Source organism: Mus caroli, chromosome 15 (genome assembly GCF_900094665.2).
Source record: "Mus caroli chromosome 15, CAROLI_EIJ_v1.1, whole genome shotgun sequence".
In the NCBI taxonomy this organism is placed as follows: domain Eukaryota; kingdom Metazoa; phylum Chordata; class Mammalia; order Rodentia; family Muridae; genus Mus; species Mus caroli.
In genome coordinates, this window is record NC_034584.1 from 78,661,435 (window position 1) to 78,677,477 (window position 16,043).

Below are 16,043 nucleotides of genomic sequence, written 5' to 3' on the forward strand. Positions count from 1 at the left end.
AGGCGGATTTCTGAGTTCGAGGCCAGCCTGGTCTACAAAGTGAGTTCCCTGGCTGGGCTATACAGAGAAACCCTGTCTCGAAAAACCAAAAAAAATAAAAAAAATAAAAAACAATAAAAAACATTTATTTATTGAAGGTGGGTGATGTGCTGTGGTACTCCTGTGGAGGTCAAAGATTGGTTCTCTTTATCTACTGTGTGGGCCTTGAGGTTCAACCACAGGCAATCAGGCATGGTGCCAAGTATCTTCACTGCTTAGCCACGGTACCAGCCCCGTATTCTTTTTTTATATTTATTGGTTTTTATTTTTTATGTGTATGACTGTTTTGCCCATGTGTATCTGTGTGCACCACATGTATGCCTGATGCCAGTGGAGGTCAGAAGAAGGCATCAGACCCCCTGGAACTGAAGTACAATCGCGAGCCACCGAGTGGTTGCTCGGAACTGAACCTGGGTGCTCTGCAAGAGCAGCCAGTGTTCTTAACTGCTGGGCCATCTCCCTAGGCCCCTGTATTATTTCTTATAACTTTGTGTTATATCTGCGATCTGCTCAAAGTAAGAAAATTTAACTTGAGCCAAGCATGGTGGCCCATGTCTTTAATCTAAGCACTTTGGGGGTAAAGGCTGGCAGATCTCTGTGAGTTTCTGGCCATGGTTGCTAGAGAGTTCCAAGCCAGTCAGGGATACTTGAGTAAAGGAAAAGGGATGTTTGATTTAAAGTGAGATGGTGAGTGTATATGGTTACACATCAGAGGCCTCCTGGGTGGCCTAAGGGTCCAGCGCCACCAAAATCTTCTGCTTTCATGTCTCTATAACACCTCGGGGACCTCAGCCAGCGCCCCTTCAAACAGAGTCAGCTTAGACTAGAAGCCTCAGGAGAACATGTTAGCCCCAGGTTTTGCTCCAGCCTGCTCTCTGCCAGGTACACCTTCCCTCAGGGAGTCTGTCTCACTCTTGGACTGTGTGGGCCCCTGGGTCTACTCTGGATTTGTCTGGGTCAACCCCTCCTGGAGTGTAGCCATCAGGAGGGCTGACACCTTACCTGTCATCAGTGAATACTGCTTCTGAGTCAGCGTGGGTTCACTTCAAATGAGCAAATGGCAGGAGAGAAAAGGTGTATGTGTGAGAGTGCACACAGATTGGCACAATTGCATTTTAGAACTTTCAAACCATCTCTATACACACACATACACAATAAACAGCAACCATCTGCACTGAGTCTTATGCCAGGCATAAGACTGGGAAGTCCTGGCCCTGGAGTGACCTCTTCATCTCTTACCACCACATCAGAAAAGGAGAGTTGGAGGGGTCAGGTAAATTTGGGTGTTAGACATGTATTGGTGTGGAGCATTGGGTATTCCCACAAGAACAATTCTTCAGCTGCAAAACGGAAATGGCACAGAGCCGAGACCCACCAGGAACTGAGCTGGGCCCCGGGGATGTGGTGAGAACAGGATAGTGTTTCTCTTCTAATCAAGGGGATTCTGATGTAGCCCAGGTCGCTACAAGCTTTAAGAATCTTAGCCCGGATATTTGCAAATGTTCCCCGAGACTCAGGACAAGGACTGAGTCTGTCAGATTTTTTTCTCACACCTAGAAGCTTTCGGTGGGCATTTAAGAACCACCAAGGGATGTGTTCTGGGGGTTCTGGTCCAAGGGTGACTCCAGGAGCCTCCTACAGGGAGGATGGGACATATAGCTTCCTAGCTTCCGCAATGCACGCAGTAATATACAAGGAGGAGCTGCTCTGCCGAGATGATGGGCGTGTCCGCAGCCCCTTGAGCGTCCCAATTCTGTTAGCTAAAGACAGAGCCTCTGAGGACTGGGCGGGGTCTCGCAGGGGCGCGGGCTCCGCGGGCGTGGTCTCTGGTGGGCGTGGCCTCCGCAGTCCCTCCCCCAGGCTGTCCCTGCTCTGCGCGGTGGTGGCGGCTGCAGCGGCTGCAAGGGGACCGAGGTGAGCGGCGGTCCGTTCGCGAGGCGAGGCGGCGCGGTAGGGAGGGTCCCGGGCTCGGGAGAGGGGCCTGCACACGCTTTCGCAGGAGGCGAGACCGGGGCGGCGCCGCAAGTGCTTGTGAGCGTGTGCGCGTGAGTGCCGCCGAGCGTCCGGAGGTGGGGTAAGGGTGGGGGCGACCGGGGGTGGGGTGGCCTGGAGGAGTACAGCATCTCGGTCAGCCTCTCGGGATATTCCCGGCTCGTCCCTCAGAGGCCCCTGCCCCGCCCCCTTCTCTTGGTGTCTGAGTTTCTCTCCATCTCTGTGGGTGGGTCCGGCTGGGGTCAGTCCAGCCCTCTGTTCAGCCGCCTGGCCATCCTGTCACCCTCCCTCCATCATGATCCTCCTCAATGCCTCCTCAGTATCGAAGTCTGCCCCTCCCTCTCCATCATCCCCCTTAATAGAGCAAACAAAGATGGTCGAGGGAGGGGGACCCTTGTTTCCAAGCGGTTCCTGGCTCAGGCAATGCCCCACACCCTCTGGCCTCTGGCCTCTGGCCTCTGCCCTGGGCCTCCAGCTACCCCCTGGCAAGGAGCTGGATGAGAGCAGCAGGCTGATCCCACACAGGCAGAGGCCCCGGGGGTAGGGGGGAGCACTTAGGTATCCGTCACTCTCCCTGGCCACTGACAGGTAGGGCCGGACACCTGGCAGATTAGCCCGGCCAGGGTCTGAGCCGGTGACCAAATCACATGATTCCTACACGCCTTCCCATATGTGCAGCAGAGTATAACGCTTTCCAAGATTTCCCTTGCTGAGCCAGGGTGAGAAGAAAGCACAGAGCTTCGGGAGGGTCCCTGGCCTTGCAGGCCCCAGAAGGCCAACTCCATCCTGTCCCCTCAGCCTCCATATCCCTGTCAGGCATGGGTGGGAGTGACGCTGAGAGGGGCTGTGCAGACTGTGACTTGACAAGGAAGTGGAGGGACTGGGGATATGCTTGGCTGAGAGAGTGGCTGCACCTGCCTGTGTCCAGGTTCCCAAAGGCCTTGGGCCTATTCCCTGGTCTGCATTCAGAGAGGCCCCATCTCCCTGTGGCCCCTGCCAGGGCTCACCCTGGAGAACCTCTCCTAGGAGAGGCTAGGGGCTCGCCTCATCAGATCTCTGGGTATCCTCAGTCCTCTTTGAGGATGTTTGAGTATAGGATGCAGGCTCCTGGGTTGTCTTGGGATGCTTCTGAGGCCCTAGGAATCTGCATTTGTCTCTCAGTCCCTAGCCCTGTGCTGGCGCATGTTCAGGTATGAGCCTCATGGAGAGGAGGCTGGCTAACAATGGTTCACCCTCAAGAAGGGTCCCAAGGCTCATCTGTGTCCCTGAGCCAACCATTGCTCTCTGTGAACCCAAATTCCCTTGCCAGAGGTTATGACCTCCTGAGTGGTCCTCCCGCCGAGTCTAGTATCCACGGCTCTTTGTTGAATTGTAGGTCACAGGTTGCTATGAAGCCAAGTCAGCCTGAGCCAACTCCAAGGCCCACTGCTGAGTGAGTGTGTAGCTCTGGGGGAATCACTGCTTCACTGATCCTTGGTGCCTCTGCAGAAAACTAGGACTTGGTATTTCTATCCATACTGGGTACCCCAGGAGGATCCACTGATGTGCACAGAAGAGGGTAGCAGCCCCAGGGTGGGTGGCATTTGTTTTCGGGATAACTGTGTTAATGGAGGGTGATGGTCACAGTTGTATTTCCTCACCAGCAGGGAAAGTGTTTGTGCAGTCGCTGCTTGGCAAATGGCTTTTGTTTCTAATGGATAGCTTGAAAGGCCTGGACTGGCTGGGTGGAAATGCCTGGGGAGGAAGAGCGGGCACTCCGTGTGATGCCAGCTTCTGTGAGCAAGAAAGGGCCTGCAGGGATGGCAGGAGAGCCGCCTAGAGAACTCCCCACCCAGTCAGGGAGTCAGACCCAGGCGCTCTCTAGATACCTTTCATTCAGCGCACTCACATGAGACCCCCATGGAGAGACAGGAAAGTGATTCCTTCTTAACTTTCCCCAAGCTCACAGGTGGCTGGACAGACTTGGGGGTAGGGGGTTGGGTGGGGCTGAGACCTCACAGAGAGAGCCAGGCACTCCTGACAAATGGATGGAGTGCTGGAGATCCAGATGAGGGTAACAGTGGTCCCCTGCATTACACAGCAGGGCCAGGGGATCCTGCCATGAAGCCCAGGAGGCCACAGGGACCAGTCACTCCCCATTCAGAGGCAGGAGGTGGGAAGCAGAAGTTTGCCAAGAATGAGGCCTTAAAAACAATGTAACAATGTTCTTCTCTTTTAATCATGTTCCTCTTCATGTCTCAAAACTGGATCTGGATGCGAGACTTTTCTTTCTTTCTCTGGATGCGGGAGAGTATCTCTGCTGGCATCATAGCTCAGTTAGTGGAATGCTTGTCTAGCATTCACAAGGTCCTGGGTTCGATCCTCAGCACCACATAAACTAGGCATGATGGTGCATACCTCTAATCCCAGCACTGGGGGTGGGGAAGCAGAATGATCAGAACTCTCAAGGTCATCTTCAGCTCCGTAGTGAGATTCAGACCAGTCTGAACAAGAGACTCCGACCTTGTCTTAAGAGCGGGGAAGGGAGGATGGGAAGGCATTTCATTGTTATCCAGGCTGGCCTTGAACTCCAGGGCTCAGCCTTGGAGGGCTAGGCTGCCGGTGTGCACCACCGAAGCCAGCACAGATAGGGGGCTTGAGAGCTTTGGAGTCATGTTGTTACGGAATCTTGGGAATCCTAAACTCTGGAGTTTTGTAGTCAGTGCTATCCTTTTTGCCTTCAAACCCTCAGGCCCAGGAAGAGAAGCTTAGGAGATGAGGGCACGAGGGGAAACCCAGAGCCACTTGTTCCAGGAAGGTACCTGACCCCTGGGAGCTGTGGTTCCCTCCTCTGCAGCGGGAGAGTGGGAATAGACAGTTTGGGGCTAAGTAGAGCCTTTGGCCCGGCTGCTAGGGTCTAATCTGTGCACCTTTGCTAGCCCAGCAGTCTTGGCAAATTTCCCAGCCTCTAGCTGCCTCCCGCTTTGTCTATCAGATGATGAAAATGGCCACCACATGCCTTATGTGTCATAATGAGAATTAGAAGGTAGCCCCAGCCAGAAGGGTTCTCTGCTGGTGAGGTGGGAAGAGGGCTCTGGGAGTGGGATTGGGGTGACCCTGTTGTAGTGATGCCATCTTATAGTACTGTTGGGCTCTTGCAGCACCGCAGACTCCAGGGAAGCCATCCAGGCCCAAGCTGTAGTGCCACTGTGGGCCTTGACATCAGCGCTGAGGTGATTAAAGGGATCCAGGTGAGGTAGGAACAGTTGCCCACATCATAGAGTACAGGGAACCTTTAGCGGTCCTGTGCCACCTATAACCACCTCAGAGGAAGGGGGCCTTTCTGCCTTGAGTCTCCTGACCTCTCTGTATTGGCACAGGTGGGGAGGGGACAGGGCAAGGCTCCTTATTAGAAGATGGTCTGGCAGGCATGCAGAGGCCTTGTTCCACTTGGTCCTGCTGCAAAGCTTGACTCACCCCAAATAAACAGGTACCCCTGTGTCTTGATTATCTGCTCTATGCTGGGCCCTTTGGGAGCTTCTCTGGCCTCTGTCTACTCTCGCAGAAGCCCAAGAGGTTGTTGTGTTTCTGCCCAGTTAGCAGATGGGTAGACTGAGGCCCAGGACCAGCGAGGAAAAGGGCCAGGGCTCAGACCTGGGTCTCTGTAGCCAGCCACTTGACACTTGCCATTTTGGTTTGCTTGTAGATAAGGACAAGATACCTTACCATCAGGGGCTACCATGTGGGCTCCCTGGATCCCAGCATCAGTTGCATGTATTTGTGGTTTTTTTTTTTCTAGAAGGTTCTCAAAGTTTGCTTGCTGGACTGGTTGAAGGCTGTCATTAAATTTTAAAATCATTTGTCCAGCAAAATGAGTGGACTTGCACCCAAGAGGACAGTCCAGGAGAACACCCAGCCTGGAAGACAGCCCCCTTAGCTCTAGTCCCAAGTTCTAGACCTGGCTCCACCCTCAACACCCTCTTTGAGTTTGAGGGGTTCTTACTGTCTGTGCCTCAGTTTTCTCCGTGTAAAACAAGCTTTCTACCCTGTGTGGCTGCAGTGTGTGACGGGAGAGCCAGCGTAAGCGGTCTTGGCCTTAGGAACATTCTAGAAGGACAGATCACAGGCACATGGATCTGCTTCCATGTTGCCCTCTGCAGGTCCTGTAAGGTTGCACTATGGTGACACCACTGTACAGATGAACATGGAGCAGTGAGGTCAGTATTTACATCCAAGGTCACGCTGCCGTGAGATAGTCTGACTCAGATGAACAGCCGAAGGCATTCCACCATGGCTACTTCTTGGTAGAGAGACATGGCTCTGGCTTGATTATTCTGGTTGGGAGGGAGCTGACTCCCCTAGGATTGTCAGTCTAGGACGTGGGTAGTCACAGCCCTCGATTCGATTTGTAGCCTTAACTGTACCAGGGGATGATAGAGCAAGGCTCTGGTCCTGCTGCATGGGTGGGGCCAGGAGGCTCCTCCCACTTACATCATTCACAGCTGTAACCATCCTGCCTCTCTTCAGCCAGGCCTGAGACAGAGGGAGATGCCAACAAGGAGGGTAAATAGGATGGTGGGCCCGGCCTATTCGTGCCGCACAAGGGCTGGAAGGAGACTCCAGCCTCACTTTGCCCACACCCTCAGACCAATGCCATTATTGCGAGAGTTTGGGTTTTGTTTTCAGAACCATGTCTTATCCTGTAGTCCAGGCTGGCCTGGAACTCACTATATCACCCAAGCTAACCTCAATGTCTCAGCAATCCTCCTGCCTCAGACTCTCATGTACTGGAATTATGGGGTGAGCACTACTATGCCCAGCTTCTGGTTCCTTTCTTTCTTCCTTCCTTTCTTTTTTCTTTGTCTGTCTGTCTGTCTTTCTGTCTTTCTGTCTGTCTGTCTGTTTTTCCAGATAAGGTTTCTCTCTGTGCAGTCCTGACTGTCTTGGAACTCTCTTTCTGTAGACCAGGCTGTCCTTGAACTCAGAGATCCACCTGCCTCTGCCCCCCCCCAAGTGCTGGGACTAAAGGGGTGTGCCACCACTGCCTGGCATGGGTTTTTTTTTCCCAATAGATCCTGGAAAGGGCTGGTGTCTATAGTGCCCAGCCCATGTATATCATCAGGCAACACCTGAGTGTGTGTCCTGCTTTTTCATATGGTGTCATCCCAGCCTCCTCCCTGTCTTTAGACAGTGCCCAGCTCCCCGCTCCTACCATGCCTGAATTCTTAGCCAGGCAACACCCTGTACCCAGCACATTCTGTATGTCACACATCTCTTTGTGGGATCCCCATGTCACAGAGATGTGACAGTCCTCTGCATCTCAGGCTCTGCCAAATGAGACCCAGAACACTGTATCTCAGAGAACTCAGAAGGAGTGAGCCTTAGATGGGACATCATGGAAGGTGCCTAGCAAGCTGGAAAGGCCTTGGTAGTGGCTGCTGTCACCCTGAGCTATATTGGTGGTAGCCTTTCTACCGTGCTTGTCCCTGAAACAAGAGGCTGGGTCTTACATTCCGTGCCCACCTAACTCGATTCAGTTTCCCGGCTAGAGTGAGCCTCCATATGCACAAGGCCACATTGCTTACATACAACCTCATCCTGTCCCCATCACCGGGGCACCTTAACTCCATTGTCGAGTCGGGCTCCAAAATAGGCTTTCCTGGGATTATGTGACAGGAAGGGGCATCCAGGAAAGCTTCCTGAAGGAGGTGGCTGGCACTGAGCTAGCAGGATAGCAGGGCTGAGTCTGGCTGGCATTCTAGGTAGAGTGAAGAAGGGAGCTTCATGTGAGGGGCGTGGCCAAACCTAACCTCAGCAGGGTTGAGTGGGGTGTAGACATTGTGGGGTTGTGTGCTGAGCTATGCCAAGATACCCTGAACTCATCTTGGGTCAGAAGTGAAAGGAGATGTCCGGTTACACCTCCTGACACTGGCTGTTCACACCACTTCAGGCCTGGACAGGAAGGGGTGTACTTTAGGCTTCAGGGCTACGGGCAACCGCCTGGGACCTGCTCCGTAAGCATGATAAAATATTTATCGGGAGCCAGGCAGCTGGGCTTCCCTGCGCAGGCTGCCATGGGCAGCTCCCACCGAAGCTGGCTGCAGCCTCCCCAAGTTCCGCTGAGTCACAGCCCGTGAGCCCTCTGCCCAGCCCACCCGCTTGCTGTCCTGTGGCCACGTGGATTCCTCATAATATGTAAGCCATTGGGTAGCCCCAAGACCTGGGCACCCAGAACAGTGAATGCTGAGCCAACACCAAACTGCTCTGGACTGTGCAGGCCTCCGCCAAGGTCACAGGCAGACAGGCCAAGGGTACCCCTTCCCTCGCCCACCCTGCGGCCTCTGGCTCCTGAGCAAGGTAGGTTTTCTGCCTCTTTAGAATGGGGACGCTGAGTGTGTGTGGAGGTAGCATGGGTCAGGTCTCTCTGGAGCTGGTGGTCAGAGGAGATTTGCCATTTGTCTGATCTCAGGTCTGTCTCTGAGAAGTGTCTGACTCAGAAAAAGACCAATTCCTAGGTCCAGCCTAGTGTGGCAGTGTGGGACTTTACGTTTGAATCAGCAACAACAAAAAACAGCAGCAGATGGTAATTCCTTCTGCTGTGAGGGGTGCGAGAGCGCCCAGGCTGCTGAGTTGTTTTGCTCATCCATTCATAAAACTGTCTGCCCTGGCCGGCAGTCTAGCTTCTGTCATATGTGTGCGTTCTGTGCTGTGTGACCTTGGGTAGGTTGCTCCACCTCTCTGATGTTCATAACTCCTTCGTGTCCTTCATGTCCTCATATCCCTGAGGCTGGATGGGCCTCAGTGGGCATTTGGAAAAGATCCATTTTCCAGAAAGGCCCTGGCACAGCCTGAAGTAGGCTTGCCAGGCAGTAGACCAGAGGCTTGAGGAGAGAATTCGCTGGGCCGAATGGAAGTGTCTCTGAGGTTGTCAAGTTCCCTGGGGAAAATCTGTGGTCCCTGGAGCTGCCGCCACAACATCTGGGGATGGGACAGGGAACTGGCCACACTAGTCACTAGTGGGGACCCTGTGGGCTGCCAAACCAGGGCCACAATTCCAGTTCTGGCCACAATTCCAGTTCCTCTGGCTGCCTTTGGTGTCTGCCCCTCATTCCCGCCTGCTCAGCTGCCCCTCGTAGGCCTCCCTGCTGCCACCACTTCTTGCTACTTCTCCTTCTGAAGGGTGCTGTGTCCTCAAGCTCCTGCGGGAAGTTATCCTGCTCTGCAGGGCCTTCCTGGCTGTCTGTGTGTGTGTGTGTGCGCGCGCGCGCGCACACACACACACACACACACACACACACACTCCCAGTCATGTGTCCCAGTGTCTTCCCATGTCAGCCATGGTGTCCCTCTTCTGACCCTGAAAAATGCTTGCTACAGCACTTCCGTGGCTTCTCAGGACTCTGTGTGAAAGTTCCTGGGCCTAGAGATACCCTAGAGTGTCTGTTAGGTGAAGACAGGGAATGCAGGTGGCGGGTGTCCAGTGAAGGCACCGAGAAACAGAATGAACCCTTGTCTGTCTGTCTGTCTGTCTGTGCAGAGCTCAGCAAATAGCCTCTGTTTGCCTGGCTTTCAAAGGTGGTGGAAGATGGGCAGTGGGAGGAGAATAAAGGCATCTGGGCCTGGGAGACAAGTGGGGTCCGGGACAGGAGACACCTTGTCTCAAGTCCTGGGGGCAGGCCCAGTGTCGTCCACTCTAAGAAGCAGGCAGGGAACAGAAAGACTGCTAATAGTGGCTGACACATATGCACAGCTGGGCATGGAAAAGGATGACACGGGAATGCCCTCGTGGGGCTAACGCTTTCTCTAGAGGTTCCTTTCTCATTTTTCTTCTGCTTTTGAAGAGCATTCTAAGGTTCCTTCGGTGACTTTGTATATATTGGCAGTCCCGTGACAAAAACCTCGAATTCAATGGCCACAAGGTCATTCAGGGACACGGCCTGATGAGACTCTAGCAGACCACAGTCTGATGGCAGAGGCCGGCAAGCCAGTCTGTTAGGTTAGGTTCACCAGACACAGCCTGACCGGAGAAGCCGGGTGGACAGTCTGAAGGAGGAAGCTAACCACCAGGCAATCTGATAAGGGAGGTTTGTTGATAGTCTGACAGAGCCTAGTGGCTTGCCAAAGTGTCCCTGCTGGTGAATTCCTAGAGCAACATCCACAGAACTGGGCACTCCTCCCAGGATTCACATAAGGGACTTGTGCCTGTCACTTCTGGGTGTCTAGTATTTGAGAGTTGCATAGCTGAGAGCCAGCTCCCCTCCAGGCAGGCTCCCGAGAGTCCTGTGCTTTGCAGAACACACACGCAGCAGGTATGGGATGCTCTAGCAGTCTTTGCCGCTCTGGGGAGGTAGGGCCTGATTTAGCTAGCCTGCTTCAGCCATAGAGCCTATGGAGCGAACTCTAGGAACGCTGGGCCGCGAGATCGCTGAGCTGTGTGGTCAAGTGTAATGGCTATAGCAGGCAGTTGGCCAGAAGGTGGCAGCCTAGTGCAAGGTGTGCAACCGCCTCCCCCCACCCCCCACCCCCCCCACACACAAACACTTAGATTCTGATAAGTGGGTCAGGGTAGAGGCCTTGAGGCAGCAAGATGGAGACCACCTCGCTGTGGCTACTGAGTAGCCCCGTCTGGTGCTTTTCTTCACTTGGCAACTCTGGGCCTAGGAATTACCCAGCCTTGACCTTTGGAGGGCCAGCATGTGCAGAATAGGAGACGGCCCACTGAGTTCCACTGCCCTTAGAACCTACCTTCTAAGCTGGAGCCTGGCTTCTCTCGTGGGGGAGTGGCACTTCTGGGTTTCCACAGCATCTGGGTAGTAGTGGCAGGTATACTCCAGTAAGTGTGCCTCATGGAGATGTACACCAAGGGGGGAAAATAAGGACTGCGTGGCACTGAGCACCCTGGGGCACCAACCTCAGGGTGATCATCCTGGAGACACCCCCCCCCCAAGAGAGTGAGCTCCGTGGGACTTTACCCTCAGAGTGAACTCTATAGTTCTCCACTGTCAGAGTGAACACCATATGGGCTCCACCCTTTAAGTGAGCACCGTGGGAGCCTCACCCTTAGAGGGAGCACTGTGGGAGCTCCACCCTTACAGGAAGCACCGTGGAGCTGCACCCTCAGAGGAAGCACTGTGGGAGCTCCATCCTCAGAGGGGAACCCTGTAGGGCTGAACATAGAAGCATTTCCTGAAATACTTTCTCAGATGAGCAGGAAAGGTGGTGCTGGCCAAGAGGTCTGGGGACAAGGCGCAAAGCACATCCCGTGGAAGGGAGGGCAGAGGAGGGGAGAGAAGGCCATGTGACCAGTGACCAAGAGGACAAAGAAGAGTCATGTGACAGTGGAAACCAGTGGAGAAGGGGCTTGGCATGAGGTAGCCCTGCCCTACAGGGAGCAGAGTGGACCCTGGCCATTTATAACCCATCTCAGCACCCAGGAATCCCAGCTCCAGGGCAGCCAGCCCAAGATCTTAACCAAGCCAAGGGGGAGGAGGAATGAAGAGGGTGCAATTAGGTCAAGGAGTCAGAGGGCTTCTGCCAGACATTTTGCCTGACATTTTGGCAAGTTGGAGCCAGAGGTGACCGAAGTGGGGAGAGTAGCTGCAATGATGGTGTCAAAACCAGATTGCAATGCATTCCTGTGCAGTTCTCAAAACCGTGATAAACAGTAAAGAGGTAGGGCCAAGAAAGAGATTCTGTGGGAAAAGGTGATGTCCTGGGTTCGATTCCTGAAATCCACAAGGTAGAAAGAGAGAACGGACACCCATAAGCTGGCCCCTGACTTCTACGTGTGTGGCAAGGCACAGGAGTGTACACACACACACACACACACACACACACACACACACACACNAGAGAGAGAGAGAGAGAGAGAGAGAGAGAGAGAGAGAGAGAGAGAGAGAGAAAATCAAGGTAATAAAAATGTTTAAATTAGGAAGTGTTATGTTGAGGTGAGGACAAGGCTCACCCACATTGACCCCAGGCTGGGTTCTTTTCTCCTTGGAACCCCAGGACTCTCCAGGGAGGACCATCTGGTCTGGGAAGAAGGGAAAGCCTGATCTAGACAAGAGTAGAAGGATCTGGAAAAAGACCCTCAGCTCAGCTTTCCCACACTGGGAGTGAAATCACAGGGTTAGAAATGCCAGGCCTTGTGGCCCACCAGATAGGAGGCAGGAGAAGGATTAAGTTTGAAGCCTCCTAGCCAGGGCTACATAGTGAGTGCCAGTCTAGCCTGGGCTTCACTGTGAGACCATGTTTCCTTTTTAAAGATGTATCTTACTTTTATTCATGTGTGTAAGAGCCTGTGTTTGGAGGAGCTCACAGAGGTCAAAAGAAGGTTACATCCCCTAGAACTCCAGGTAGTTGTGAGTCACACCTCCCCCAACCCAACCCACCCCCCCACCCCCCACCCCCGCCAAGTGGGTGCTGGGGACTGAACTACCTTCTACGGGAGCATTAAGAGCTCTTAACTACTGAGCCATCTCTAGCTCCCCTGCAAAACAATGTAAACGCATACCTAATTAAGCAATCCTGGTGAAGGTGTAACCTGGGTGACCCCCATCTAGGTTCTATTTGGCAGGGTGGTCCCGATTATTCCTGCTATGTGGGGACTGATCTGCTTCCCGTAAGACACTCCCGGTCCAGCATGTAGCCTGGCCACTCTAGAAGAGGCCTTCCTAGTAGGGGACGGGGTGTCCTCTCCTTTGCTCTCCTTTGAATCTCTGCAGTTCGCCATTGCAGGGTTGGGAACAGGACATTGTAAAAGTTGGCTCCATCTGCCTCAGTTGTTGTTTGTGCCTTTAGCCTTGAAGCAAGATGCTGGGGGAACAGATAAAGCTTTTAGACAGACAACTCTTGAGTGACTGACGTGTCTACCCACAGATGTAAGCAAGTGACCCGCAGTGAAGGAGACAGGCAAGATGAATTGAGGCACACTGTGCTTTCAGTCTGCCTTTAATGGCCTGGTTGGACCAGAGAGAGCCTGCGAGGCGGTGGCAGTGCACATTAATCGCTATGCTCAGAACCAAACCAAAACCAATACATAGCCATCGAGAGGTGGAGCCAAAGAGAGATCACCAGACCGTACCTTGACCAGGACCATTTAATTATGCGTGTGATTAAGTTGTTTTGCAGGGCAGAGCCTGGAAAATGCTAGGTGGGAAGCAGGCAGAATTCTGAGGGCCCAGAAGGATGGAGAACAGGACTTGGAGGGCTCAAAGGAGGAAGCAGGACCCAAAGAATGGAGGCTGGACCCTGCCTGCCTGGGGTCCTGAGAGTCAGGCTTTGGAATTTGGAGTTTTCTCAGAAAGCTCAGGGGTCAGAAAGCATAACACCTGATCTGAGGATTAGACAGGCAGGGCTGGGACCCATTTAGAGGGGACCAGGGATCAAAGCCAGTGCCAGGGAGGAGTTGAGCCCATAGATGCTGCTGTTCCCTATAAAAGCTCTGGGGGCAGTAGAGAGCCAGGGCCCCTAGAGCCCCACCCACAATGTCCAGGCAACAGTGGTAGGCCCATCTATCCTCAAATGGGTTCCAGTCTTGCTACCTGATATTAGAGAAGCTTGAGGCCAAACAGGCAACAGGAACTCCAGAGTCAGTCCTTGCGCTGCCTCTCACCGGCCTGTGACCCTGTTGTGACCTCAAGATTTGGAACCTCAGCTGGGCCTCAGTGACCTGGGCTGGGTTTAGCAGGTACCTGGTAAATGTTGCTGCTTTTCCTGATCTTGGTCCCTAGGTCCACTGGGAAATTTCACCATCCAGGGAGTCTCTCCTTCATGGGGATTTTGAAGGAGCAAAGTTTTGACTGCTGGGGTTTGTCCCCGCCCTTTTCCACCATGTGACATGACCTTTCCCCCAGCTCAGGGGTCAGAAAAGTTTTCCTCAGATAATTTCTTGGGTGTAGAAGTCCAGTCTGACTACCTGGTATTAGGAAAGCTCGGGGGAACACCCCTCGCGATAGCAGCACCCTCCTCTGAGAGGCCCTGACTGGCTCTTTAGGCCTCAACCAGGAAGTAAGGGACACAGGCCAAGGGTTGGTTCTCTCTGTTCCTATCGCCCACGTTGGATCTGGGTCCTTGACGGGAACAGCTCTTCCTACCTGGCAGGCAAGGCTAGGTGCAAGGTTCAGACAACAGAAGAGTAAATGAACTCTCTCCATTCAGATCTCCTACCACGCCTGTGTGTACTCTTTCTGGGCTCCTCTTGGGTCACACTAGCAGGAGCTGATTCCTAATTCATTCACTCTTTCCAAGAATGCTTCTAAGGAAAAGCCACTGGCAAGAAGGTGCTGAGAGGAGACGACAGAGCAGGAAGGCAAGCTGGCAACCTGCAGGTCACTGCTGCTGGTGTGTGAGCCTTCACCTGCAGAGTGGGGGGCAGGCGCCATAGGCATCCACATGAAACAGGAGCTGAGGTCGCGGTGCCTTTGGCAGTGCTGGGTCTCCTTAAGGGAATCAAAATACCAACTCTGCCACTCCAAGATTCAGCTCCAAAGAGAACCTCACTGTTCCCAGGCACTGAGTGAGAGATCAGCTCCAGGGTTCTAAAACTCCCCTGCTTCTCTCCAAAGAACTTCTGGAAACTGATGTCCAAGACTTTCACAGATGGGAAACTTTTGGAGAGAGAGAGTCTTTTGGGGTCATGTAAGGGGTCATGTGGATGAGGTGAGGGTGTTGGAGATGAGGGATCTCTGCTGGTCAGAATCCCACAGCAGCCAGAAGCATAGGAGGGAAGAGGGGAGGAGCATTTAACAGGGGGACCAGGACTAGCCAGGTGGGGCTGTCCCATGTCAGGGAGATCTGACGGAAGGTGGCATGAAGTAAAAAGGCAGATGCCATAGTGTGTTGCTTCTCACACTGATGGACTCCTGTCCTGCCCCGAATGCTGATTGGTCAGCTGGCTTTGCTGTGCAGGGAGAAGAGCCCTCCAAGGTCTTAGCCTAGTCTTGCCCTATGGTGACAGGCTCACCTGGCTTCTGCAGCCCGCCTTCAGTGTCCCTCCCACTGTCCTCCATAACAGGAGCAGTTGCCAAGCTCCTGGTGTGACCCCATGACCTTGTGATTCTCCTGTACCACCCTCCTCTGCACACCAAGGAAGGATGAGGCATAGCCCGGGGGTACAGGCCAGAGAGACAGCCAGGCACATGCCTTAGCTGCCCACTGGCCCTTTCCTGGGTGTCCGGGACCCCAGGGTAAGGAGCCTACACACCAACTGTACCACAGGCTGCTAGAGACATCATGCCAGTCAGCTTTGGGGAACTTCCAGGCCTTGCCAACAGGGAGCAAAATGACCCCTTCTGGAGTGGATGACCCTTAGAAGGAGAGCCTAGGGAGGGTGCATTGAGGGTGGCAGGTGACAGTGACGGAGCTGGAAGGTGACAGTGACGGAGCTGGGGCTGCCTCTCTCCTGCTCACCAGGCCAGGCTGCAGCTTCAGCCTTGCCACGTACACACCCTGACTTCGTGCATGTGCCCTAGCCTCCCTGAACCCCTGTTTCTCTGTTGTGACATGAGACCCCCTCACCTCTGCAAGGGAGCACCACAACCATGGGAGCACCACAGCTTTGGGAGCACCACAACCATGGGAGCACTGCAACCATGGGAGCACCACAGCCTTGGGAGCACCAGATGAGGCAGTGTGTTTAAGCCCTGCCTCCATGTCCTATCTCTTGTCCTTCCTACCCCAGGCAAGGATCCCTTCTTCAGTTGACTCCTTCAAAGAAGTTCTCTGTCCTCTTTGATTGACATGGGGAAAGAGAGGGTGAAACCACATGGTGATCTTGTCCTAGACTAGAAATCAGGGGTCAGGGGTTGAGTCCTGTGCCCTGAAAATGAACCACCTAGGCCCAGCCCCTCAGTACTTTCATACCCCATGAGTCAGAGAGGATTGTGGGGGAGTGTGGTCCCCTCAAAGGGCTTCAGCTTCTATCTTTATTGACCCTCAAATTCTGAGATGCTGCCCATCCTCCAGATGTGTTCACTGAGTCCCTTAAAGGTCAGGACAAGCAAGACCAGATGGACCTCCATCCTGGTTGCTCA

At 53.7% G+C, this 16,043-nt stretch overlaps 1 protein-coding gene across 2 annotated transcripts in view; it reads left to right on the plus strand.

Annotated features, from left to right (window-relative positions):
* The first annotated feature begins 1,880 nt into the window (after positions 1-1,880).
* Positions 1,881-16,043, plus strand: part of Prr5 (proline rich 5) — a 40,901-nt gene continuing 26,738 nt past the window's right edge. Inside the window, exon 1 of one of the 2 annotated variants that reach the window (XM_021183021.2) lies at positions 1,881-1,953. The gene's annotated coding sequence lies outside the window, so the exon portion shown is untranslated. Of the gene's footprint in view, positions 1,954-8,034; positions 8,368-16,043 lie in introns of those variants that run through there. The other variant, XM_029470052.1, reaches the window with a different exon arrangement.